This window comes from Glycine soja, chromosome 4 (assembly GCF_004193775.1).
Source record: "Glycine soja cultivar W05 chromosome 4, ASM419377v2, whole genome shotgun sequence".
In the NCBI taxonomy this organism is placed as follows: Eukaryota; Viridiplantae; Streptophyta; class Magnoliopsida; order Fabales; family Fabaceae; genus Glycine; species Glycine soja.
This window is the reverse complement of record NC_041005.1, coordinates 25243986-25269686: the sequence shown is the minus strand read 5'-3', so window position 1 is coordinate 25269686 and position 25701 is coordinate 25243986.

The following is a 25701-nucleotide window of genomic DNA, read 5'->3' as shown; positions in this document are numbered from 1 at the left end:
CAACTTGTTTCACTATTGGGCACCATAATATTATAAAGCTATTGTATCATAATCTTTAAATTTCTCCAAGTATGGGGGAAAATTATAATCCAAATAATAAAGTTTTGTTAACTCTTTGTTACAAATCGAAAATCTTAATGATGCTATCAGAATCATAAAAATGTAATAATTTCTTGTTGCGATAATAGTGAGCCATTTGATCTAAACAATATATAAATGTGATGGTGGGAGTGGGCACTGGTGAGTGAGCACTGAAGATGGGTTCTGAGGTGTCTAAACAAATTTTGATTTATCAATATATGTTATTTTTTAGAGGGGCAAGTGTGCCCCACCCTTCCCCATTTTTCTTGTAAAAATTATACATGTGGACTCTAGCTTTTGATATTTATCAATATATGTTAAAAATAGATCAAGTGATCAAATACACTATATGTTGCTTAATAAATAGTTAAATGTAGTACGAAAATGAAGGGGTTCCATACTAATCATTCATTCAAGAAATGTAGAATCCCCAATATTACTTGGTATTTTTTAAAACTAATGTATATCTTTTATAAGTATGGTTGGTCCCATATAAACACTGAAGCTAATAGGAGATCCAACAAATCTTGTTTCTCACAAATAAGGTAAAACACCAAATTCAGGCCTACATTTTGGTGTCTGTGTCAATGTCCTACAATTAAGTCTTGCATTGCATGGTTCTAAATGCAAATGTCAGATCCAGGGGTTCTTTAATTTCATGCAGTAAACAGTATAGTAATAATTAAACATGAATCCAACAAGAAAATTCTTTTGTAGGATACTGACTTTCTATTTGATGCAGTAAAAAATTTAACCTATTGATGTTCTTCAAGACAGGAAGAAGTAGAAAACTAACCTTAATCATTGCTCCAAACTCATTTTTGATCCTCGATATGTTTGAGCCACACCGGCCAATCAACCCACCAACCATTGTTTCCGAAATCAGCATCTCGAATGTAACATAATCAACTGCAAGATTGGTTGTCCTAGAGATCAAGTGATTGTAAGAAAATATTCTAAACTTGATATAGTTGTTAAATGGCAGCCAAACATCTTTCCGATATAGAAAACATTAAATAACCTGAAGTTGGGTCAAGATATGGTTGGGATGGTTGAATTGCAGCATAATTGTATGTTGGGCTAATTGAAATGACTTGTCTTGGTGGGTTTTCCCCATACAAAATTTGAGTTGATATATATGTTAGGCAAAAATGACAAACTAATTTTATAAAGTAAATTTTATTTCAAATGTAATTTTAGAACAAATTTCTAAATATGCTTTATCAAAGTTAATAACTCCTGTAGCATGGCCCATTTCTAATCATATGCAAAGGATGATAGGACACCCACCACTACCAAATTACCCTTTGGTGGAGTAGGAATAGTTAGCATGATGTGTGTGGGTGATGATGATGATGTAGAAGCAGATGCAGTGCAGTGGGTCAAACAATAAAAACAATGAAACATACACCCTGCAACATATCTTACATTACATTATTAAATATATAGTTGGTGGAGTGTTTTTCTTTTTCTACATAGGTGGATCCATGTTATTTTGTTGTGAATCTTTGTCTGTCACTTTTAATATGACCCTTTGTACTGCAACTAAATTACATTTTTAAACTTGCAAATTGTACTATATTTATTTATATACCCCCTTCCCCCAAAAAAACTTAGACAAAAAGGTCGTCTTCACTTTATTAATTAATATGAGAAATCCATTTTTTTCCAAGGGAAAAAATGCTTCCTTATATGTAGTTTTTAGTAATGTACAGTAGTAATTTCGTCTCACTTGCAACTGCAGTCTGGAAGAGATGAAAAGAAAATAGGGATTATGAAAAACATTAAGACCAAAAAAGTGTGGTGTGCCAAAGTCTAAAATTGTTTGCATTAGCTTAAAAGCAGAAGAGAAAATTGTTTGCACTTCCCTTAATTCTTTAAGATAGGTTGGTATAGGTACACTAGACTGTTCTGTCAACTTTTTATAACCAGCTTGCAACCTTCTAGTGACTGGTATATATATTATTTAATTGCGGTGGAAATGTGGTCTATGTAGTAACAAATTTAACTTTGTCTATTTATTATTTTAGGCCAAATTTGACATCCCTGAAGGTTTAACTGCGAAGAAGAAGGTTATGTCCACCGTTGGGACCAGATGGAGGCAATTTAAGTCCTCCTTGATGACCAGATATGTATATGCTGAGAATGACGATGAACAAAACAAGGAGCCATCTGCTAAGTATGGTATTGATCGAAATACATGGGAAGAATTTGCAAAGACTCGACAGACCCCTACTTGGAAGGTTTAAATTTTAATCTTTTTACATAACATTTTAGTTACGTAATTTAGTTGTTAATGTCATTAATTTTTGAGTTGTATTTGAAAATGCTGACAGGGAATATGCAAAAAAGCACAGGAAATTCAAAAATTCAATGAATCTCCCCACGTACTCTCTCATGGAGGCTACGATGTGCTTGAAAAAAAATTAATGGCCGAGAAAACAAAGTCAAGACTGAATGAAGGTGACAATAGTCAAAATGCAGATATGGTCGTCGACCCTCCATCCCTTATTGCGAGACATGAGAAGTGGAAAAAGGCTAGGACAAACAAATTTGGGCAAATGACATCTGCAGCAGGTCAAGAAATCGCAGAAAAAATTGTAAGTTGAATATATGCCACAATTATAAATTGTAATTTGTAACCATAACAACGAGTTAATTTGTTGTCAATGTCACAGGATGAATTACAGGAACAAGCAAAATAGGGAGCTTTTGTCCCACATGGTCGTCAAGACATCCTAAACACTGCCATTGGTTGTCTAGAGCATCCTGGACGTGTTCGTGTCGGTGGACATGGTGTGACCATAACCAGCTACTTTGGACATGCTTCCTGTGGATCCCACAGTTCTTCGCCTGTGATCACCGCCGAAAGATTGGTTGAAATCATACAAACTATTAAGCAAGAGGTGAAGAAAGAGGTAGAAGACGAGAACAAAGAACGTATGGACAAGATGAAAATGGAGTTGGATGCGATCAAGAGTGAATTATCCCAAATTCATACGCAACAGTCAACTCCTCCAAGACCGTCTAACCCTGACGTATTTGTTGCACGTGTTAGCACGAAAGAGAGTTGTGCTGAAGCTTCTAATAATGTTGTTGGTAACTAGCGGTCTACATTTGATACATGTAGTATGGGCTTATACTTTGTTTGTGGTGACAGTACACAGCTGGTGGCAGGGGGAAAGGTCTTTGGAGTAGGTGGCACGATACACACTATTGCTTATGGAGATGATGTACTAAGGGTGTGTGTTGACACTGTATACGATGGTGAAGCCATTGTCCGGTTACCCACTTCAGAGATTCAGTATGTCAGGGACGCCGTGAACTCATTCATTGGATGGCCCAGACATCTAGTGAAACCTTTATCTTATGTAAGTAATATAATAATCCCCCTGCCAAATTGTCATTTGAATAAATACTTAAATCTAATATTTGTTAAGTTGTTGATTAAATTTAATACTTATTTTCTTGTACCACTTAGGATTCAGACCTTAATGTGCGGAAGCCAGTTGAACATAGTAGTGATGCAAAGCTTGCAGGTGAATCCGATCCATTGGGAGAGTTGATGAAGATATTGTTTTATGTGTACCAGAATCCAGTGGAAGTGTCGTGGGAGGCGAGCCAATTTGGACTTCCTGATATTGGGGCAAAATTTTACATCACACATGCAGATCTAGCGGAAATAATATCAGGTGACAAGTGTTTAAACATAGCGATACTACAGTTGTGGACCATGTAAGTCATTTTCCTGCAAACTTTATGTTTGATTACCTGATAACCATTATTTTTAAATCTAAAACATTTAAAATAATCATGACTTGTCTTCCAAATAGATCTATGAATGAGTGCGGTAGAAGCAAAGCTGATCAGTCACTGTATGGTTTGCTGGAGACTCAATCTATACAAAATGCTAAGGAAAGATGTCTACAATGCCAAGAATACATTGAAACATGGGTCAAGGAATCACAAAGGCAGTTGTATTTAGGAGCTTACTTGCATCAGTAAGTTCAATTGTTCTTCGAATTTAAGTCTTTTTTTGTTGTTGTACAATTCTGTTATTATAATTGTCCAATTCAGGGCATTGGAAACTATTTGTTCTCCACCCAAGGGAAAACACGGTCGTTTGGTTTTGTTCTCTGAGGAAGAAGCCTGATATTAACATCAAAGGCTCAATTAACAGGTTCTATTCAAATATACAAATCATGGCATCAGTTGGTAATTGTTGTTACATATACATCAAAAATGGTTGTCATATATATGCTATTTTTTTTAACTTGTGCAATGAAGACAATAACCAGTTCTTTTGAAGGCATGTCTAATCAAGGTGCACCTCAGTGGGTTGAACCCAAGTTAATCAGTACCTGTTTGTAATGAACCGTTTGTACATCTTTAAGTGTTGAATGTTAAGTAACCATTAAAAATGTTATATGTAGAGTAATGTGCAAAGTGGAGGGTTTGAGTGTGGATATTATGTCATGCACTAGATGTGGTGCATCGTGACTGCCGATTTGAAGGATGACTGGCACAAGGTAAACAAAATGCATGGAGTTACAATTGTAACTTTGGTTAATATCTCTTAAGTTACTAATAATTTTATCTAATGTTAATTTTGTAGTGGTTTTCTGATGGATCACCGTTAGACGTGGAGGCCATCACAATAGTTCGACAGATATAGGCAACTTACTTTTTAACTTTTAGGAAAAGCAGTTGCTAAATTTGATTTGTATTATGTACAAGTACATTTTTCCTGTGGTTTCATCAAAGAATTAGAACAATTATGGCTGCAACTTTGTATGTTGGATACATTAGAGGATCATTAATTCAAAAAAGGGTATTCAATTTGCATGGACTTATATATGTAGGATGCATGTCATTTGAAGCTATTGTCCAGATTTCATTCCTAGTATCGTGTAATTAGGATACATTTGATTAGATATGATCTTCGTACTTCCTGGTTTTGTGTTTGGTGCATCAACTTCAGCTTACCAGGTTCATGTGTCTCTTTCTCAATTTGTCAATTTCTCTTGTGCATCAACTTGACAAGGATTGTGTTTTGACTGAGCAAGTTCTACCTGCTGATCTTGTTAAAAGGTAATCCTTATCTTACAAGTTAAAAAAATGTTCCTAAGGCAAAAAAAAAGTGTCTGATTCCTAGTGGTAATTGAAATGCATGTAAGAATTCATAGTGGTAAAAATCTGATTTTGTATAAACATTTAGATTTGAAATGTATACCAGGAATCTTGATCCCTTTTATTTACTTGTAAGATGAATTTTATTTGTATGTTAGTAAGTATACATTTGAAATCTATTTCTGCAATACTGTATAATCTATTTCTATAATTAATGGTCCAATATTTTCACACTTGTCATATGTACATAAATGATTTTATAAATATTGAAAATCATGATGATGCTTTTGGTTGACATAATGTGCGTCTTATTTAATTTATAGGTATCAGAGATCAACGTAAAAAAAATGCATCAAAAAATGAAAAAAAAAATAAAAATTAGACATACAAAGACGGTTCCCACAAACGTTGTAAAATGACAACATAATTTACACATACAAAGATGGTTCCCATAATCGTCGTAAAATGACAACACATACAAAGACGTTTCCCATAAAACGTCTTAATATGCAGTCTTGACATGCCATCTACGACGGTTCCTTATAACCGTCGTAAAATTATGTTATACAAAGACGGTCATAAAAACCATCTTAAAATGTAAATTATGATTGTTAGAATCTACGACGGTTCTCCTATAACCATCGTCAACAATGCGCACCTACTAAGACGGTCTTCGTAACCGTCTTAATATCCCAAAATTATCTGTAGATTTTAAGACAGTTATTTATGAAACGTTGAAATTTTTTAGCACATACTAAGACATTTATTCCTAACCGTCGTAGTATTCAAAACTTACAACGACGATTCTCATAACCGTCGTAAAATGGCTGATACATAATACGACGTTGGCATTAACGACGGTTGGAAACCGTCGAGACATGGGCATAAGAACCGACTTAAAATCCAATTTTTCTAGTAGTGATTTTTAGTCTGTTTTTAAACAATTTTTAGCAGAAATTCCATAAAAATTGAATATTTACTATGAATGAAAAAAATATTTAGTGTGCATATAACATGAATTGTAAAAAATGTAAATAAGTACACTACAATTGCAAAACTACTTAAACACTAATTGTTTCATTTTTAACTTTCAAATAGTAGTTTGCCTGTTGGATGCGAAGCACCTCCAATCTCTTTAGTTTTAATGGTCTAGCATTATGTGCCTACAAAGGATGAAGTTGTCATTGAAGGTGGCAATATCAGAAGGGTACATAATTAGTGAATTCATGGCTTGTGCAATTTGGAGTCAAAGTTCGGTCAATTTATTAGAGTTGTGCTGTGTTGTGCATGCATTTCGGTCCTCTCTGTAAGCTGTAACTCTGCCACTATGCCACTTTGGTGGGAGCCTTCAAACTTTTATTAATTCAAAAATTAATATTCCAACCAGTTTATTAATTCAAAAATTAATATTCCAACCTCCAGTCATTGCAAATTGAACGCGAAGCGGCGCACACACGAACATGAAAGACAGTTTTGTTCTTCCAGACCCTTACTCGCTCTGAATAGATGGTGTATTTTTTTCTGAATAGAGAAGTTGGTTTGGTGATACAAAACTGAGAGCACCCCATCCTATTTATAGAGTCTGTCCATCACAGAGCTCAACTTGTTATCAGAACGTGAGATAGGAAGTTATCAGTACGTGAGATAAAGGATGGGTACGTGATTTGTTACTGAAGGTGGTTGCAAATATATTTGCAAAGATATGGGTTGAATGTGGATGGAAAATGGACCAGATTCAGAAATAACAAAATGTTCCAAAATAAAAATAAAATAAAAAAGGACGTGGAAGTGAACGTGCGCTTCCAACATTCTCCCACTTGGTCCATTTAACTCAACATCAACCATAACAAGAAACATAATATATGAGTCATGGCGATAGGTCCTCTGATGATGAGTAGTATCTTCCATGTATCACAATATATCAAGTCTCTCAACACTAGCTCTCAACTTAATGAATAAACCATATGTTTATTCTATATCTAAACCAAATGATTTTTTCTCGAAATAAATAAATATGTGCACAAAACCATATGAGAAAATATCTAACTGAATAAGAGTTTCATTGAAAATAACAAATGTGCGTACAATAAAATTACATCATGGAACCAAGTCCCATTCGTACTACATGATCCTTAAAATTCTTTGGTGGCATGCCTTTAGTTAAAGGATCAGCAATCATCAACTCAGTGTTGACGTGTTCAATGACCACTTTCTTTTCTTTAACACGTTCTCTTATGGCTAAGTACTTGATGTCGATGTGCTTACTTCGACTTCCACTTTTGTTGTTTTTAGCCATGAACACTGCAGCAAAGTTGTCACAATACAACTTTAATGGCCTAGAAATAGAGTCCACAACTCTAAGGCTAGATATGAAACTCTTCAACCATACACCATGTGAGGTAGCCTCAAAACAAGAAACAAACTCAGCCTTCATAGTGGAAGTAGCAGTTAAGGTTTGTTTGGCACTTCTCCAAGATACAACTCTACCGGCTAACATAAAAATATAACCAGATGTTGATCTTCGTGAATCAACGCAACCAGCAAAGTCTGAGTCGGAGTAGCCAATCACTTCCAGACAATCAGTTTGTCTGTACATGAGCATATAATCTTTTGTTCCTTGAAGATATCTCATCACTTTCTTTGCATCTTTCCAGTGGTCAATACCTGGATTACTTTGATATCTTCCCAAGACTCCAACAGCGAATGCAATATCAGGTCTAGTGCAAACCTGAGCATACATAAGGCTTCCAACTGCTGAAGCATATGGAATATTTTTCATGTGTTCCTGCTCAAAATCATTTTTGGGGCATTGACTCAAAGCAAGTTTGTCACCCTTCACAATGGGAGCTACACTTGATGAACAATCTTTCATATTAAATCTCTCTAAAACTTTGTTGATATAGGTTTCTTGAGACAAGCCTAAAATGCCTCGAGATCTTTCTCTATAGATCTTTATGCCTATGATATAAGATGCCTCTCCCATATCCTTCATATCAAAGTTCTTTGAGAGAAATTGTTTCACCTCATATAGCATACCCTTATCATTAGTCGCAAGTAAAATATCATCTACGTATAATACAAGGAAACAAATCTTACTCCCACTGACCTTCTGGTATATACAGTGATCCATGACATTCTCTTCAAAGCTGCATGAAGAAATGACTTCATGAAATTTTAAATACCATTGGCAGGAGGCTTGTTTCAATCCATAGATGGACTTATTAAGCTTGCAGACTAAGTGCTCACCAACACTAGATAAGAATCCCTCAGGTTGTTTCATGTAAACCTTTTCTTCTAGATCACCATTCAGGAACGCCGTTTTCACATCCATTTGATGCAGCTCAAGATCAAAATGAGCTACTAATGCCAAAATTACTCGAAGAGAGTCTTTCTTAGATACAGGGGAAAAGGTCTCTCTGTAATCGATTCCTTCTCTTTGAGTGAATCCTTTAGCAACAAGTCTTGCCTTATGTCTCTCAATGTTGCCTTCTGAGTCTTTCTTTGTTTTGAAGACCCATCTACATCCAATGGCTTTTACACCAACAGGCAACTCTACAAGATCCCAAACTTGGTTAGATGCCATAGAATCCATCTCATCCCTCATAGCATTATACCACAAATTTGATTCCTTAGAACTCATGGTTTGTGAAAACGTCTCAGGATCATTTTCGGCTCCAATGTTGTAGTCTAATTCTTGTAGGTACACTACATAATCACTAGAAATTGCTGTCTTTTTTACTCTAGTAGATCTTCTTAATGTTGTTTGGTCATCTTGCTGAGGAACTTGTTCAACTGGTTCTTCACTAGTTTGTTCAATATCATCATGTTGTTCCTCACAAACAACTTGATCTACATGATCACTTTCAACAGCTTGTGGAACTTCAATCACTAGTTGTCTAACACCCATTTTAACTTGAGGGGTGGGAATGACTACCAACCTATTACTTGTCCCAGAAGGTTCAGCTTCATAGTGATCCCTTTTAGAAGAAATGTTATGAAATTGATCACTCCCACTGATCAAGTCATTTTCAAGAAACTTTGCATTCCTTGATTCCACAATCCTAGTGTTGTGGGATGGACAATAGAACCTATACCCTTTAGACCTTTCAGCATATCCAATGAAATACCCAGTAATAGTCTTAGGGTCTAGTTTCTTCTCTTGTGGATTATAAATTCTTACTTCAGACGGGCATCCCCAAACGCATATATGTCGCAAACTTGGTTTCCAACCCTTGAATAACTCAAAAGGTGTCTTTGAGACAACCTTGGTTGGAACTCGGTTTAATGTATACGTAGTCGTCTTAAGAGCATCAATCCACAAAAATTGAGGAAGCTTTACATTACTCCTCATGCTTCTCACCATGTCTAATAAGGTTCGATTTCTTCGTTTTGCCACACCATTCTGATCCGGAGAACCAGGCATAGTGTATTGGGCAACAATCCTATGTTCTTGAAGAAATTTCGCAAATGAACCTGGTGCTTGTCCATCCTCTGTGTATCTACCATAGTACTCCCCACCTCTATCTGATCTCACGATCTTAATTTGCTTTTCACATTGTTTCTCAACTTCAGCCTTAAAAACTTTAAAGGCATCTAAAGCTTCATTCTTAGAATGAAGTAAGTAGAGATACATATATCGTGAATAATCATCTATAAAGGTTATGAAGTATTTCGGACTATTTGCATCCATGTCTGGACAACATATGTCTGTATGTATGATTTCTAATAAATTAGAACTCCTCTTTGCACCCTTTTTAGACTTGTTAGTTTGCTTACCCTTAATGCAATCTACACAAGTCTCAAAATCAGCAAAATCCAAAGTACTAAGTACTCCTTCATTTACTAATTGCTTGATTCTCTCAATAGAGATATGTCCTAATCTCCGGTGCCACAACATAGAGGATTCTTCATTCACAATACATCATTTTAACCCAACAGAAACGTGCATAGAAGTAGCGTCATTTTTCAATTCAATCGAATAAAGACCATCAACCAATTGACCACAACCAATAATTTTAGATTTATTTAGTAAATTAAAACCAAAGTCTGTAAAATTAAAATAAAATCCCAAAGGTGCAAGTTTAGAAACAGAAATTAAGTTTTTACAGAAACTAGGAACATAAAAAACTTTCTCCAAATGTAATTTAAAGCCACTACTTAAAACTAAGACGCACGTTCCAATGGCCTCTACATGCGAGCTCATCCTACTCCCTGAGTAGATGCACTGCTCACTTCCCACTAGCTTCCTTAGGCTTTCCATACCCTGCAAGGTATTAGAAACATGGATTGTAGAACCAGAGTCAATCCACCATGTATTATGATTCACATTAATCATATTAGATTCATAACAAACGAAAGTCAATGGTGTACCTTTCTTCTGAAACCAACTTTTAAATTTGGGGCAGTCCTTCTTCATGTGTCCTTTCTTTTCACAGAAGAAACACTTTGACTCCTTTTTAATTGTTGGTTGAGTCGGAATCTTTCCTTTATTGGTGCCTACAGACTTCTTCCTATCCTTTCCAGAAGTAGAAGTAGTCAAATTTACCTTCTCACCCTCTTCCATTATCAATCTGTCCTCTTCTTGAACACACATGGTCATCAATTCATTAATAGACCATTTATCCTTATGTGTGTTGTAGGAGATTTTGAAGGGTGCATACTGTTGAGGTAGGGTGCACAAAATGAAATGTACCAGGAAGGATTCGAACATGGTAACTTCCAGGGTTTTCAACTGAGTCACTATGTCCCTTAAGCGCATGATATGTTCACACACACCCCTTGTTCCAGTAAGCTTAATGGAAGAGAATTGCATAATGAGTGTGCTAGCAAGCGATTTCTCAGAGGTCGTAAACTGTTCATCAATGACTTTCAACAGATCTCTGACCTTATCATGCTGGTCAACTGAACCCCGGATACTAGCGGATATGTTGGTTTTTATGAACATAACGGAGAGACGATTAGATCTCTCCCACTTTTCATAAAGATCAACAGCATCAGGTTCGCTAGTTTCAGTAATAGCCGGTGGCTCATCCTTCCTTATAGCATAGTCAATATCCATCCAGCCCAAATGAAGGAGAACTCTTTCCTTCCAAACCTTATAATTATCACCTTTCAAAATGGGAAGGTCACAAGAAATATTCATAGATTGTGAAACTGCAAACAAACACACATGCTCATTAAGAAAATTTGAGACTAAAAAAATGTCATGTTTTGCCAATGCAAATCATGTCTCAATATATGAATCTAGTGACACAAAACTTACCTGTGGGCTAAAGTCCTACTCAATTAGATTCATCATGCAACTTTATGATAAAACTATTAAATCATGTTCTTTTCCTTAATTCCTGTGGGTAAATTAAGAAATATAATTTAATATTTTATCCTAATTAATCATACAAATATAACAAAATTCCTGTGGGTAGATTTCATCACATTACATATGATTAATCACAATTAATATTTCTAATGTGATTATAAATTTAGCATATAATTTTACTCAATTAAAGATGTTGTGGCTATTCTCTAATTTAATAAAATTATATTAATCACTTAACATTCAAAATAATCCTTGCATAAACATACTTAATAATGCAAATGTGCTCAATATTGAATCATAAAAATTACATGTATACCAATTCAAAATAACATTGCACGTATATTCATTCAACATGTAATAAAATTTAAAGGATTTAATCCGATGCATATCAGTATTTAACATAATATTGCATGTTCAGCATAACTTAGAGACACACAATTTTAAACAGTTTGTGCACAAATGATTTATCCTACAGAAGTTATGAATACACATGAACTGCACCTATTAAACAATTAAATTGCAATAGCTTAGTGGCAAAGGGAGTCCTTTCATGCTTGCAGGGCAAGGGTTCAAAACCAGCCCAAAACTTTTTCGCGTTCCTTTTAATTAATTAAAAACGAAAACAAGGAAGTAAAAGCTTCCACTAAGATTCGAACCCAGAACAAAGAGGTAATATATATCGCATCTACCACTGGACCAAGTTGTGCTTTGTTTAATATTGTTAGTTTACAATGTAGATTAGCAATTCGAAGACAGTAAACAAAACATCGTCTTCAACCTCCAGCGGGGGTCATACAAAAAAAAATATATTACCTCGATTTCGAAAAACCCACACCATTATATGCATTTTAGACACCCAAAAATACGTTTTAAATCATAGAAAAATTAGAAAACTCATATCATTCCTAATTTTGATGTTATTTTGAATTAAGGAGGCTTAAAACATAACCCCCATATACTCAGAAAATAAACTCCGCATAATAGGAACGATCCAATAAGCAAGACAGAGGTACAAATAGGCTCTGATACCAAATGTAAAAATATACATTTGTTGATCTAAACATGCAAATCAATTTAAACAGCATATTCAGATCAAACAACGGAAATTAAAAATATTACGAGTGTACCTCCAACCATTGCAAATTGAACGTGAAGCAGCGCACACACGAACCTGAAAGACAGTTTTGTTCTTCCAGACCCTTACTCACTCTGAATAGATGTGTATTTTTTTCTGAATAGAGAAGTGGGTTTGGTGATACAAAACTGAGAGCACCCCATCCTATTTATAGAGTCTGTCCATCACAGAGCTCAACTTGTTATCAGAACGTGAGATAGGAAGTTATCAGTACGTGAGATAAAAGATGGGTACGTGTTTTGTTACTGAAGGTGGTTGCAAATATATTTGCAAAGATATGGGTTGAATGTGGATGGAAAATGGACCAAATTCAGAAATAACAAAATGTTCCAAAATAAAAATAAAATAAAAAAGGACGTGGAAGTGAACGTGTGCTTCCAACAGTCTGCATTATGCATGCCCCTTCAAAATGTCTTTCCTATTGTTTACATGAACAATAGGTTCAAATTTTCAATTAATGATTGATTTGTCATTTTTTGCATTTCTCTCCATATAATATTGTTTCTTGTCTTTTTTTTTCCTTCTCTGCGTTGCATTTTATTTCTAAACTGTTAGTCTTATTTCCTTTGCAATTCATACTTTGCTGAAAGATAAACGTACAGGGAGACCAAAAATATGGTTATATCGAGACAAAGAAACTAATGAACCAAAAGGAGATGCTACCGTAACATATGAGGATCCACATGCTGCTGTAGCTGCTGTTGAATGGTTTAACAACAATTGGTTGTGTCTGAAAAAAAGGTCTGTGATATGAAATTGGTGAGCAGCTGTTTCATGCTCTTCTACTCATTTCAGTCATTTTAGATGATTTAGTATTGAGAGAATAACATTTTTCCTTCTTGTAGCAATTGCTCCAATGTGAACTTTGCTTTTCGTGGTGCTTGTAATCGCTGTGGAATTGCTCGTCCTACTGGTGCTTCTGGAATTTTAGGGGTTGGTGGCCGTGGCAAGGGACGTGCTGCACAAGAATCAGGGGGCATTAGCCGGCCAGCTGGTGGAGGAATCTTTGGTCCCAATGATTGGCCTTGTCCAATGTATGATTATGTTATATTGCCTTTGTGTTCTTTTCTCTCCTGTGTGTTTCTTCATAATTATTTTCTATTCCATCATCACTAAATGTTTTACTGTTGACCAAGTTTTTTCATTTCTTGTGAGTCATGTTATAATTAACACTTGGCCTGAGGTATTTATACTTGACGTTGAATTTGCATATCACGTGTACACTTTTGTGGTTTATGCAGGATTTTTAAAATAAAAATTTAATGTGTGAATTGGCTCTCATGTTTTTTTTTTTCACTTAGGTGTGGGAATATCAATTGGGCAAAGCGGACTAAATGCAATATCTGCAATACAAATAAGCCTGGCATAATGAGGGTGGTGTAAGGTATTAGATTATTCTTTTATATACCTTCATGATGACTGTTTTGCATGCTAGGAAGTGTATAAATATTAAAATCAATTTTATTAAAACATAATTAAACTTTAAAACATTTTTATAAAATTAAATAGTCAATATTTCCTAATAAATTGGAGCCAAACTGTGATTTCCTAATAAATTGGAGAAGGAAGCCTGCGACCCAACAATATATCAAACTCAAAGCCTCATGGTCAATGCATGTTTGGTCTCACTCGGGTTTGAGTTACCATAGCCCAACCGTAACTTGACATATCTATTTGAATTTTGAAAAGGAAATTAACCCGAAGTTTAATCAAATCAGCATATTATAACCTTATATAAATTTTATATAAAACATATATTATAGCCCAACCGTAACATTGAGTAAACATAGGTTTTTTCTTTTTCTTGTTTGAGCACCAAATTATTAACAATTTTATTTACAAATTAAGTTTTATATAAAACATAAATTACCAAATGATTATAAATAACTTAATTATAAGTGAATATCATTAACCTGATGACTTAAACATGCTTTATTTTTAAAATCTATTAGATTTTTATTACAATTTTTTTAAATTGAATTTAATTAATTTGTTTTTTAATTTATTTTCATGCATGACTAAAGGTATCTTTAACTGATAGTGGAAGATTAATCAATAGAAAGATCGTGAGTAACTCTCTAAGTAATTGAAAATCGAATCATAAATAGCAAAATTAAGAGTCCTAATTAGCTAATACTGAAATATTTTTTTTTAAAGTAAACTTTTTAGCTGTAAAAAAGTAAGCTTTTTAGACACTATGTACCATTAGTTATTTATTTTTAATCAACCACTACCATTATTAATATATATATATATATATATATATATATATATATATATAGTGATTTTGGCATATATAGAAGCATTTGGGGATGACGTAAAAGTATTTCTTTTTAAATAATTATTTGATTTTTATGCACATATTATATATTAAAACTATTTGAATAAATTCTATTTATTTATTTTTAACTTATTTGTTTTTAGTTTTTTCCATCACTGGGGAAGACTTATTTGTCATTATGGATTGTTTAAAATTAGGCTTCTTTACTTTTTCAATTACCCACACATCAATTACTCTCTTGATTCCCTGTTGTACTTCCTGCACTAAACATTTAATTATAAAAAATTCATACTCACCATTTATTTCAAATATTAATTATGTCGAGTGGACGTGCTTCCATTTCTTGAAATCCCTATGCACACGTAGTTCAATAATAATAAAAATGATTTGCTACAACTACATTGAAACATGTTAAAATGTTGCACTAATATAGAATTTGTGCACCTAACTTGGGGTAACAAATTAAAAGAAACACGTAGTTCAAGAGATAATATAATAATTATGTCATAATCACACCTAATGAAGCTTCAAATAACCTACGTAAGTTACCTTTGGCAGAATTCACATTAGTTTAAACCATTTCATTGAATTTTCATATGCTTCTAATTCATGCAAGTAGCTTTAGTAGATTTTGCTTCATTTTTTATAGGCCTGTAGCTGTAGTTTAATTGCTGCTATCCTCTTTGGTCCCCAAACTGGTGGATCCTGCTGTTGATCTTAATGCCTACAGGAATGTCGTCTTTACCGTTACCTTATTTGCCAGAATCTTTCAAGCTGCATTTGGTATTTTCAGGTAGTTTCCTCATCTACTAAAATTCTGCAGGTTGGGGTTTTTTGTGGATTTTCTTTCACATGCTGCACTTGTTGGATTCATGGCAGGCGCAACCATCATGATTGGTCTTTCATTCAGGAGTGTTCACCCGGAGGTTTATTTTTTTTAATAAACAACGTAAAACTCTTTGAAAGAATGAAAATTACTATAGTTTGATTTTAATTTTGTAGTAGTTGGTAGACCTAAATCCCACGAATAATCATAATAAAGTGGCACTATAGTTTGTCTTCAACATTATTTGATTAAATTATAATAAAATAGTGTATACTATAGTCAAACCTAGGGTCCACCACATGCCCTTAAACATGAATGGTATTGTGCTAGATGTCACCCCTCCCCCTCAAATGCTAAAAAACTCATTTTATTTTTCACATAGACCCTTATAACTAATAACTATGTTATGCATATTGGTGCTGCAACTCCAAGGAAATCATCTAGCCATCAACAAGGTATGCCAAATCACTTTACTTGCTTCTGATATATGAAATTATACCCCTTTCATTTGGGGAAATAATCTTTTTACTGATTATCATTTAGCCATCAACAAGGTATGTCAAATCACTTTACTTACTTCTGATATATGAAATTATACCCTTTTCATTTGGGGAAATAATCTTTTTACTGTTTATTTTTAACATGTATTGCGATCCTGGGGAATGAGAAAAGAAAACAATTTTATATTGAATAAAATATTGGAATCCAATACAATATCACCCATCTCAAAGTTGTAATTTGGAACTATGACAATAGTTTTAGCATTTTTTCCCTCATTTATTCATGGCTAAGAGATGGATATTGCTGAGTATTAGTTGCTTTATTCTTGTTGTACAGATTTACCAAGTTTTTCACGTCGTACATTCTTAGAGGGAAAAAATTTTGTTTGTCACTTAAACATTGGTCAAAACTATGAACAAATGGTCCATGAAGGACTAATAATTTGTAAGTTAGGGACTTAAGTACTAGATTGGTTAAGATTCTCTACCTTGGGTGAGCCTAGGAATTCGCTGATTTACGATGTCCTTCATAGCATAATATGCCCTAAGACTGGTCCTCATAAATTTGTTTACAAGCCAAATAGACATCAATTAACACAAACTTCCTTATTAAACTCATACTTTAATTTCTGTTTATCAATTAACCACATAGGACTTGTTAAATATATGATTTTTCATGTTGGTAAGAGTGATGATCATAAAAGAAAACCTAGCATATACTTTGTGTCTTCTCTGTTTTAGTTTGAACTTTTATTCAATGATTTTATGATATGATACAAATACTACTGATGTTATCTATATTTGAATCCTAATTTTCGAAGTTATATTCATAGGTGATTATATTTGGAATGGACAACGAGTAATGTTGACAGCCGATCCTGGGGTTAGATTGGAAGATATCAAGCACTGCTTTGGAGGAACGATCATCGTCGTGTTGGAGAGCGAAAACAAAACATACACAAGAAACCCTTCATGGACATACAAAGTGAGACCAAGAGATTTAGGCAAGATGTTTTCAATTTAATATTGTTGACAATTAAACTTATTACATACATGGATTCCACTTAGAAATTGTATTATTGTATTGTAATGGATATATATATATATATATATATATATATATATATATATATATATATTGATTTTTTCAAACTTGTTGTAGTTAAATGATTTTATTTATGTTGAAAATGACTATGATAGTTTTGATTCTCATCAGTGTTTAAAATGGTTAAAGATACAATAGAGAAAAAAAAAACAAAAAAATTACAAAAAAAGCACAAAAAAAAAATAAATAGCGCATACTACGACGGTTATAATATAACTGTCTTAGTAATACTACGCCAGTTATACAATAACTATCGTAGAAAGCTATTTAATATAGACAAATACAAAGACGGTCCCTCATAACCCGTCGTAGTAGGCGGAACTTTCTAAGGCAGTTATATAATAACCGTCGTAGAAAGGCATGTCATCATACATGCTTACTAAGACGGTTGAACTTATAACCGTCATAGATTGAGAAGACATACTACGACGGTTATTTGACAACCGTCGTAAAAAGTTACATATATAACGACGGTTCCAATAACTTTTTATAACTTTTTCACCTTTTACGATGATTCATAACCGTCGTAAAAGATGCGATATAATCGACTTAAAAAGTGATATTTCTAGTAGTGGAACATGATGTTGAGGTTAGTAGAGACATGAATAACACCTATTTTAGGGTTAAAAGGTATAAACCTTAGGGGCAAGCAATGCTTTATATCCATAACCACAACATTAAGAGGGCATGAGTTGCCAATATTTGAGAGGGCAAGGCCTTGTGGACTTCTACAACTTGTGTAGGGCACGAATATGAGAATGTTGTAATTGACACCAGCCTAGAGAACCTTCCCTGATGTGTCAATCACTTGCTCAGGTGAGGCTTCAGCTGCTCCAAGTAGTGGTTGTGAGCTCAAGGCAAAGAGAATAAGAACAAATGATGCTAACAATGTGATGATCTTCATTGTTTTTTTATTGCTTTTTGTAATTTGTGTTTTGGTTATCTTTGGATGGAGTTTAAGGAGAAGATTTGTATCAATATTTATAGGTTGCTAGGAGGATTTATCTATGGGATTTAGCATAAACATATACATGGATAAGGTCATTGATTTGCACAATACGGCTAGGCCAATATTTTCATCAATATAAGAAAATCACTTTAAAAATGGGCAAACTTAGGTGTAATTTTGCTTTTGCTACTACTTCAATATTTTCTACCATTAAGTCTAACCATGTTTAATGCATACCTTGTTTTTGTAATCGCTTGAACACAACTTCAAAATGTAGAAGGACACGAAGTATCCTTGTACTCCAATAATTAGTAAATTTTTCCTTTTTTCAAAAATTTTTTTTACCAACATTATTTTCAAGTAATGTAATAATAATATATAGTAGTTGTCCTCAAATCGAGTTTCTCTATCCAGAGTTTGAGTAAATTGCTTCTCTTCGAATAAACATGATATGGATGTTCCCCATGGGGACTAGCTGAGGTCAACAACTTTGGCATGTCCATGTCAATGAGCAAATCATTAGTTAAACATATAATTTTAATGTACCAGACTAGGTTGCAGATTCCTAGGTGATTGGAGGAAAATGAATTTTTAGCACTATGATTTTTGTTAGTGGACCTATATATCATAATGCATACTTATATTAATTAATACATGGTAAATACATGCTAAATTTTTCACGAAGCCTACAACAATATCTATATATGATTTTTATGTGACGGGTGAAGCTGCAAGTTGGGTATGTAGAAGTTGTTGTTTATATTTTTTTTTTTAGTTTGTTGCTTCCATCTTGTTCTTGTTTCTTTGGACTGACAAATTAATCTTGCAAACTTTGGGCTCATAATTTCTTAACAATAATTTATTTGCACAAGTTGGAGAAGACTGTACATCTACCCTCCCCAGACCTCACTAGGTAGAAGCCTTGCAAATTTTGGACCTCATTTTTAATTTCTTTGCAAAAGCCATTTACTCATGTCAAAGAAGAAAGTTGATTCTTGAATGAATAAGTTTCCTTTGCTGATCTTAGTAAACGTATTGGGAGAAAAGAAAAATGGAATAAGAGTAGGCTAAAGAAAATATACCAATGATTTCTTAATTTTATTCCAATGATTGAGCTAACTAGAAAATGAGGAGCATTGATCATGGTACATGAGCTGTTTAATGTGTTGGTATTGTGTTTATAGTAATTGTGGCCTCTCGGAAGTAAAACCATGTCTCATAACAAATTTATGTGTTTTTATTGTTAATGTTAGTTGTTGTGATTCTTGGTTAAGAATTAAGATGCTTGGTCATTGTCAACAAGGTTAAGTGTTGAAAATACTTATTACAAGCCATATATAGACCACATGGTAATGTGCATACTTGTCAATAGATGATAACTTAATTAATTGATTAATTGTGTTTTCTTATATATATATATATATATATATATATATATATATATAGAGTACGAGCTTGGGGATTACTTGAATTAGCTACAAAAGAAGGTTAATAACACTAAGACATGGAACGAGATCAGGAGTTGCTTGCAGTCTAGGAAAGTCTTCATTGAGGTTCAATCCAAGTTTCTAAACGACACCATTACTAAGTTTTGCACTAAGAATCTGTCCACACTTCAGGTTTGTTTCTTTTGATCTTTTTCTCAATTTTATTTCGTTTCACTTGATTGATTCCTTTTCTAGGTTGTTTTCAAAATTTGAGCTTGTATATGGTCCGTGGAGGATCTGGTTCTTGATCGAGATTTATTTTTATTTTTTATTGTTATTCTGCGTGCATACTTCTTATTGTTAGCCATTGTTACCGAACTTTGAATATTTTGGAGCCAGACTATCTTATAATTATTACTGTTCCTAAAGTTGGATTATACTACACAAATAAAAGATATTCAATTTAAAACCACTTAAATGCATTATAAAAGATTGCACTCTCATTAGTAGTTTTGCCTAGCATATTTTCTTCCTATGACAATCCAAAAATACGACTCCATCATTTTTGTAGTCCAATTTTGTACATGCCTCATATACATCTTGTGTCACCTTAATAAATAAATCTCCAATGCTTCCTTCATATAAAGTTGGAATAGTAGGATCACTAAAGGAGATTTGCTTACTTTCTATTATATGCTTTATTATATAAATAAAAGTCTTACATGTTTTTCTTCCAATTAATATGACATCAAATCTAACATGACATGAGATCTAACATGGCCCCTTTTACTTAGAGGTAATTTTCATATATCATAATTTCATGATCATTGTCGAAATTCAGAAAGTGTATAGTCAATTTCAACTAGCTTTGCTCTATAGTTCATATAAAATCAATGACATTGGATGGCATTCACTGTTCAACAAGGCATTTAGACAATCATTAACCGTTGAATGTTTGTAGAGACTACCACAAGGATAAGTTGAATCTGACTTGAATTATGATTTATGTAAGCTCCATTGGAGCTTGAAAGCCTAGGATCTTCTTCATCAATGGATTCCTTTGCTTCTTGGAAGATGAATGGCAACGGAAGGAGAAGGAAGAGAGAGAGGAGATGCCACTTCAAGGAGAAGATGATTCTAGAAGAAGCTCACCACCATAGGAGGCCATGGATAAAAGCTTGGAGGAAGAAGGAGATGAATGAAGGGAAAGGAAGAGAAGAACACAAAATTTTGTGCTCTAAAATAGCTATGAAATCTGAAGTTTAATTTTCAAATGATCAAAGTTGAAAAAATGCACACACATGACCTCTATTTATAGCCTAAGTGTCACACAAAATTGGAGGGAAATTTGAATTTCAATTCAAATTACACTTGAATTTGAAATTGAATTTGTGGAGCCAAATTTTGGAGCCAAAATTTCACTAATTATGATTAGTGAATTTCAGCTATGATTCAGCCCACTAATCCAAGATCAATTCCAAGATTCTCCACTAAGTGTGCTTAGGTGTCATGAGGCATGTAAAGCATGAAGGACATCTACAAAGTGTGACTATATGATGTGGCAATGGGGTGTAGTAAGCAAATGCTCACCTCCCTCTCTAAAATTTAATTGGATTGGGTTTCTACCAATTCAATTAAATTTATTTTCCAACACACATCAAATATTCACTTAGTGTATGTGAAATTACAAAACTATCCCTAATACAAAAACTAGTCCAAGTGCCCTAAAATACAAGGGCTGAAAAATCCTATATTTCTATGGTACCCTACCTACATTATGGAGCCCTAAATACAAGGACCAAATATAATGACATCTTAATTCAATATGTACAAAGATAATTGGACCCAACCTTGGCCCATGGGCTCATAAATCTACCCTAAGGTTCATGAGAACCCTAGGGCCTTCTTCAGCAGCTCTAACTCAATCCTCTTGGAGCCTCATGCTCATGGCTCTAGTGACTGGTCCCTTCCTAGGGAGGATTGCATCAATGATGAGTAAGCATATTTCCCTCTATCACTATCTCCTCCACTCTCCCCCTGCATAATTACTGGTTGATGATAAAACCATTTTGTAGGCTCTCTGAGCTTTCTTTGCATCAAAACTTAGAACATGTTTTAGGGTCAATTGAATTTGTACCTACTTATCTATCACAAAAAATATTTGTTTTGAAGTTCTCTTTAACATTTGAATTTATATTGATTAACAGACTTGGTATGAATTTTTAGTAGACATGAGTCACATGGTGGTGCATGTATCAACAAGAGGTTGTAAATGATTGTCAATTAGTGCTTGTGTTGAAAGTGAGTTTTCATGCTCATTTATATGGAATGAATTCCATAATGATAAAAATAATTAGATAATTAAATGTTTGCACCATTAACTTTGTTGTAACCATTTTAGCCTATAACTTTCTATCTTTCCCTCTAATATTATTTTATGGACTAGACAAGATCTTCACTAAAATATTCTTTTTAAATATTTTCCCAATTCAAATAAAAATTAGGGGCAGCTTTTCCACCACCACCTCTCTCCAATCGTTTCCCAAAGTTTCAAAGTGGCCAACCTTCCTAATGTTGCAATCTTTGGCAATATGAAGAAAAAGGTTTTATTAGATGGAGGAACATGAGTGGCTTGCATCTCTAACATTTTTTTTATTACTTGTTGACGGTAGTGTTTTTATGTTTTATATAATTGAAGTGTCTACTACATAGCTCTTGTGCTTTGCTTTTGATCTAATGTTAAAATCCAACATGTTTTTAGCAAGGTGGGGCTAGTAAAAGTGACAAAATATCATTTTCTTGGTTAATGTGTAAAAAAATGAAAATACATTATGCCCATCCTATTTTTGCAGTTTTCTTTCAAAAACAAAAAAAATAGATACCTGCCTTGAAACCTTTATTCATCTCTAGAGATGCATTAATTTTCATTCTTACGCATTTGGGTTCATTTATTTATATATGTGTAGTAAAAAAAATTGCTCCATATAAAAATAGGTATTGTCCTCACAAGATAATTTTTTAAAAATGAATGTAAAAAATATAAAAAAAGAATAAATTAATACTAATTTGACTACTTTATTTTTTAAAATTTTTTAATAATATTGGCATTGAAAAAATTATAGAATATTTTTCAAAGTATGTAAATGAGCCGAGAACAATTGTAATTTATAGAAGCTTAAATATTTTGGTTTTCTTTTAATTCACTACTAGAAAATAAGGTTTTAACATCGGTTATCAAGGACTTTCAACATCGGTTATTAACCGATGTTGAAAGTAATACCTTTAACATTGGTTTTATAAAACCGATGTTAACATGAACATGACAACATCGGTTTTTCACAAAATTGAAGTTGTATAGTAATAATTATAAAAAAAGTTATATATCTTCATATATCAACATCGGTTTTTAACAAAATCGATGTTAACATATACATTCAACATCATTTTTTAAGAACAACTGATGTTGTATGTGTATATTAACATTGGTTAAAAAACCGATGTTAGTAGTCAACAAACAAAATCGGTTCTTACCAAAAATCGATGTTGTTTTATGATAACGGACATTGGTTATTGGTAAAAACCAATGTTGTATGTTCAACAACAACATCGTGAATGAAACTTAACATCGGTTTTTTAAAAAACCAACGTTAATATATACATACAACATCGATTTTTACTAAAAACTGATGTTGTTTTTTGAATTTTTTTAATGTGTTGTCTATTTTTTTAATAAACCCATTTTAACCTGCAAATTCAAAAGCAGAACCACAACAGATAATTTTCAATTTGTTTTCAGAAAATTTTTGGCAGAAATTCCATGAAACTGAATATTTACTATGAATTAAAAGAATATTTGATGTGCATATAACATAAATTGTAAAAAATGTAAATTAACTAAACTACAATTCCAAAGTTACTTAAACACTAATTGTTTCATTTTTAACTTTCAAATAATAGGTTGCCCACTGGATGCGAAGCGCCTTCAATCTCTCTGGTTCCAATGATCTACAATCATTGAAATACTGCATGATATAATAAAACATAAGTTAATAATGTATAACACCAATTATAACAAAATGAAATATGTTTGAATTAAAAAATTATTGTTTCCTAATTATTCTTGAAACTTCCTAAGATTATAGTTGACATCCCGTGCATGACATAATTCCCACACTCAGGGCTTCCTTTTTTGTGTATTACACTAAATACATTATAAAATTTAGATATTCAATGTTAAGTAAAAATTAGTGTACACAATATTAAAATATAACTAGAAGCATTGTTTAAATGACTTACTTTAACAATAATCCACCTAGTAGCAGCTTTGGATTTACTTTGTGGAGTATCGTCAAGTCTTTTCAAAGTACTGTTGAATACAAACATGGATGCGTATTGAACAATTAAAATATTGATGTTCCTGACTAATGCTAATGAAAATGTATTGAAAAATAGGACTGACCTGTTAATAATTCCTTTGAGGTAGTTGTTTGGCCTATTATGCAACGAACAAAATCAGATGACAACATTTTCCTTAGGCAAAATGACGACCATTTGCCAATGTGAACCATAGTGGAGAACAATATAAGTTATTATACTATTATACATTAATTGAATTCATTTGTTAAGTTTAACTTACCCATTCAAGTAGGCTCCTAGGTACATATCCTTTTTTGAATTCTACATCCAATTCTTAATATAACTTTCTGATTCAAATTGTGATTTTCCAGATCTTTGTATGGACTGTGACTCAAGGAATCCATACTCATTGACATTCCTCGCTCATATACTTGTCTCAGTCATATGCCTATTATTGTTAAAATAGAGTAAATTATGTATGAATTTGAAACAATAAGTTAGGTAATAAACAATAATGTAAACTGTCTTACAGAATCCACAACTGTATAACAGAGATGCTGAGACATTGACCACCGTGTGCTATTTCAAATAGAGAAAAAGCTGTGGGATGATCAATGTCATCAGATATAGGGGATCATCAACATCATGATCCAGCCTATCTGTAGGTTTCACCGGTCCCATAACTCCCTGTTAATCCAACACAGTTAATTAACATAATTTAATTACAGTGAACACTTTAATTGAAAAAAAAAGCATTTGATGACAGTGAAATACTTGTTCTGATAAATGCTTGACAAGATGTGTCGGCCAAGCAAGGAAGGTGTTAAGTGCCTGCACCACTAACTTACCTTTTCAGTGGGTACAAGAATGTGAGCATCTGCATCTGTAAGTTTCTCAACACCAACCTTGACTTGATCATGGTGCAAAGGGATGTTGTGAACAGGTTTGGACCCCTCATAAAGTCTTCCTATGGCAACCAAGCAGGAGGATTTTCTTCAACCTACAACCCACATTTGTCTGAGTCACTCGTGCCTGCCTGGATCATTCCCTGAGGGATCAACATAACTCTCATTTGTGCTGACGCAAGCAGCTGAAGAACCAACCTCAGGCTCAGGAGGTAGTGCGAGTCCCAGTGATTCCATCTGCGATTGAAATTGGGACTGCATCTGGCTGAAGGATAAAATTAGTTGTCAAGTCACTTTTTCTGTGATTGACTCTTCTAGATGGTCCCTGATTTTTTGTGTCAACTGCTCTAGGTCTTCGGGAGCCATGGACGAAGACGTGCGGGAGGTCCTTGGAGCTGGTCCAAAGTATTGCTTGATCGTGACACTGGATCCAACAGCATGCACATGACTAGGAACTTTGCTACATGTGGCATTGAAGAATAAACACAACCGAGTTATGGAAAGCCTGACTTTGTTAGGAAAAATGTCTCGTATGGCCATGGCTAACAATTGTTGCATCAGGGCATGAAAATAATGAGACTTTAAGCCTACCAACTTAAGATCTTTCAACTACACAAGACTTTTAATATTTGAAGAGTATCCTTGTGGGACTTTGACACAGCACAGATACTGACAAAAACTCATCTTCTC